This window comes from Mesocricetus auratus, unplaced genomic scaffold, assembly GCF_017639785.1.
Source record: "Mesocricetus auratus isolate SY011 unplaced genomic scaffold, BCM_Maur_2.0 Super-Scaffold_100018, whole genome shotgun sequence".
Lineage (NCBI taxonomy): Eukaryota > Metazoa > Chordata > Mammalia > Rodentia > Cricetidae > Mesocricetus > Mesocricetus auratus.
Genome location: NW_024429199.1, coordinates 18734938 through 18739157, shown reverse-complemented (window position 1 = coordinate 18739157; position 4220 = coordinate 18734938). Strand labels below are relative to the sequence as shown.

General features: G+C 45.3%; 1 pseudogene; it reads right to left on the bottom strand.

Annotated features, from left to right (window-relative positions):
• Positions 1-1071: 1071 nt before the first annotated feature.
• On the bottom strand, positions 1072-2071 carry LOC121132841 (annotated as a pseudogene).
• Positions 2072-4220: the final 2149 nt, after the last annotated feature.

Sequence of the window (4220 nt, the reverse complement as noted above, 5' to 3'; positions counted from 1 at the left end):
AGAAGTTAATGACTGCTAAAGTGAAGAATAAATGAAATTGCTAAAATTTGTTTCCAAATTTCCCAAAGATAGTAAGACTGAAGATTTACACATAAAAAAGTAAAATTTCTGAGAAGTCTAGGGAGTTCCTCAAATCAGAATTATTTCTCACTTTTTTATGTCTCCCAAATTTATTTGTAGTTGAGATACAAGAGTTATACATTTGAGCAACACACCCCCACGCCCGCCTGATGCCTTTCTGCTCAGACAGGGTTTAACCAGTCCTTAGGCTCCTGCTGGTGTGAAGAAAGTCAGGGGCCTGGCCAGCATAATGAGGTCCAGGGAATGTGGGCCTCATTGTGATAAGGAAATATGAGGTGGAGAGATGGGAGAGGTAAATGGAATGGTTCATGTGTGTGGGAAGATGCAGAAAGGAAGAAATGGAGATTGTGAAAAGTGGGCAGATGTTGGAGGCCCGCTTGCCACCTGGGGCCATGGTGAAGGAGAAGAGAAGCAGACTGGCAGGGAAGATCTGTGGGGGCCTATTGTTACTGATTCTGCTGTCTCTTGACTGAAGGTCAGAGAGTTCAAACCTATTCTTGCTCCCAGGGTTAAACTAAAGATGTTTGACTTAAGGTGTGGCTACGGGATGTCTTGACCCTCAAGACCAAATCACATGATGTTTGACTTACAATGTGGTGACCAGATGTGTGTGTGTGTGTGTGTGTGTGTGTGTGTGTGTGTGTGTATAGATATGTGCACATGTGAGTGCAAGGTACCCATGGAGGCCAGAAGAGAGTTTCAGAGACTGTGATCTGCAATTACAGATGGTTAGGAGCCACCAGATGTGAGTGATGGGAACCAAATTCAGGTCCTCTGCAAGAACTCTTAACATCTGAGCCATTTCTCCAGCCCCACAAAGGCATAGATTTAAACACTCCTATATTGAGTGAGTTATAGAAAAACACCCCTTGGATGTGGTTTTCGTAAGTACATAAAATGACAAAAATTTAGAATATTATTTGACAAAATCAATTAAAAATCAATTGTCTTTTATCCCACCAGATTTCTTTTTTTTTTTTCTCAGCTTGTAGAAACTTTATTTTCCTTCCACATTTTTTCCCTTTGCTCGGATGTCTGCAGAGCAGCTCAGGACCACTCAGTGGTGGCTCCAACCCACTCAGTGGCCTGCGCTGATGGAGCTGCTGACCAGTCCTCAGTGGCTGGCTGGGCACTCCAGTCTTCAGTAGGAAACTGCTGGGTGGGTACGGAGGGCACCTGCACACCCTCAGACCAGTCGGCCACCTCTGGCTGAGCAGCAGTAAACTTAGGAGCTGGCGCCATCCATTCTCCCTGAAATTCCTCCTTGGTCATAGCCTTCTCGGCGGCAGCCTGCTCCTCCTTCTCAATCTCCTCTGGGTCTCTGTAGAAGTAAAGGTCAGGAATGACCTCCCATGGGTGCTCTTGGGAGATAGTGCCACGCATGCGGAGTACTTCCCGGGCCAGCATCACACATCAGACCCACTGAGTGAGCTCCCGTGTTGTCGCACGGGATGGCAATGTCCATGTAGCGCACAGGAGAGTGTGTGTTACACAGAGCAATGGTGGGCAGGTTGACGTAAGACGCCTCTGTGAGGGGCTGGTGGTCAGCCCTGGGGTCAGTGGCCACCAGAAGCCATGGCTCCCGGAAGGCTGCTTGGATCTGGTTGGTGAAGGTGCCAGGAGTGAAACGGCCGGCAATTGGAGTGGCTCCGGTGGCAGCGGCAAACTTCAGCACAGCTCGCTGCCCAGTGTTCCTAGAGGAGATAACGCTGACATCAGCGGGGGTTCTCAATGGCAACGATGGCCCGGGGTGCCAGCAACAGCTTCTCCCACGTCCTCTTCAGATTTATGATGTAGATGCCGTCACTTTTCCTTTTGTAGATGTACTGCTCCATCTGAAAGTCAAGGTTGGTGCCACCTAAGTGGGTTCCTGCATCTAGGAATTTGAGGACATCTTCCTCCTTCATCTGCAGGATGTCAAGGGCTCCTGACATTGTGTAAGTTTCCCTTTTAAGTTACGACGGGATCAAGAACAACGCCGTATGGACCCGTCCCAGAGCAGCGTGGAAAGGCCTCAAAAGATTTCTTGAAAGATTTATTCTAGGCTAAAACCAGAAATTACACTGAGGAAAGGGAACCCAGATGAGCGTTCTCCCAACTATACAAAGCTACGAACAATTTATGTATCCATCATGTTCTACAGGTCGCACAGATATCAAATGGATTCAGAGGCAGTTGTAGGTAGTGGGTATACATGAGAACTATGTACAGTTTAAAAGTGCCCCTTCTGAGTCAGCCTGAAAGTGGAATAGTGAATAGTAGACACTAAGAAGTACTGTGGAAGCTGGGCTGGGGTGGTGAACAAAAACAAACTAAAAAGAAGCACTATGGGCAGAGGTGGGAAAGGTGGATTGAATTTGATTAGTGACTGCTATAGGTATATGGCACAAATACGGCCCTGGAACCATTAATATGCACAATTAATATGTTCCAAACAAAAAACTTCACTATTCTTTTGGAAGGCCTTGATTATGGAGGCATGTAGTTCAACTTTGTGATGATTAGGCATATTATAATTTTAAAGATGACTAATGGACATATTGTCCTGTATTAATAACAAGTTTTACTAAAATGGAAAACAGATGCAATTACCAAATGTTTGGGAATGCTATCAGGAAATGAAACCTGTCAGTCTGGACTAGTAAATACACCCATGTCTACAGAGCTTTGGCTCTGTCCCAGGCTCTCCTGTTGGGGGATGATAGATGATCCTATCACCATGAAGAATTGTTACCCTTGACGTACTACTGCACTGGAAAAAACTCTCTAATCCATCTATTTCTCATTTCTTTCTTGACTTTTGTATGTAGTGTGGTTCCTAGCCACTGTGGTCTTTCATCTCAATTCAACTGCAGTAGAAGACTGCAGAGTTCAAACATTTTCTCTGGATTCCTCTTGTTTGATTGAGCAGATAGCTTCATTCTCCTCTTTCCTACTACTGTATTATATTATATAACTACATCTCTTTGTAATTTTGAACATCTACTTAAGAGCTGTATTTTCACTAACTTCCCGGCATTCAGTCGGTTTGTATCATGACCTTGTGCCTTCAGTAACATGCTGTATATACACAATGCAATTTTTTAAAAGCAATACACCTCGAAAAGGTGTACAAATTTAATCACTTGGCACAGTGGATCCAGATCCCAGCCTGACAGGATTCAGTCTGCCCAGACTGCCAGCTTCCAAGGCCCAGTCTCCACCCACAGGACAGGGGAGGTGAGGCAAGCCTAACTTCCAGTGGCCTGAGCAGAAACACCTGAGACCTGAGGACTGCGCACAGCAGATCCAGATCCCAGCCCGAGGGGATTCAGCCTGCCCAGAGACTGCCGGCTTCCAAGCCCTAGTCTCCACCCACAGGACAGGCCAGTCTAGGTAAGGGTCCAGCCTACCAAGAGTCTGTGAAGGTCCCAATACTAAGACGACCTCCATTCAAGCAAGAGGAAAGCCTCCAGGGTATTGGACCTGCTCCCAGCCACTGGAAAGGAATCATGGTTACATACCCACCAGTGGAGGAAGTGACTCCTTCTGCACCCACAGGAAGAAATGATGGGAAGGAGATAATACAAAAACACACCCACCAACAGAAAAACAAATATGACACCACCAGAAACTAGAGAATCTACACCCACAAGACCTGAACAGTTCATTGCGGAAGAAGCAGATGAGAAAGACCTTAAAAACAACTTCATGAAAATGATAGAGGTCCTCTAAGAAGAACTGAGAAAATCCCTTAAAGACATGGAAGAAAAAACAAGCCAAAAAAAATAAGAAATGGAGGAAAAAACAATCCAAAAAACGCAAGAATTGCAAGAAATGGAGGAGAAAACAATCCAAAAAATGCAAGAAATGGAAGAAAAGACAAACCAAAAACTTGGACAAATGAAAGAAAGTGAGCAAAAGATAAAGCAAAAATTACAAGGAACAATTCAAAAAGTACAAGGGTTGAAAGCTGAAATAGAGACAATAAAAACAAAAAACAAAAAACAAAAAAAACACAGTCTGGCCGGGCATTGGTGGCGCACGCCTTTAATCCCAGCACTAGGGAGGCAGAGGCAGGTGGATCTCTGTAAGTTCGAGACCAGCCTGGACTACCAAGAGAGTTCCAGGACAGCCTCCAAAGCCACAGAGAAACCCTG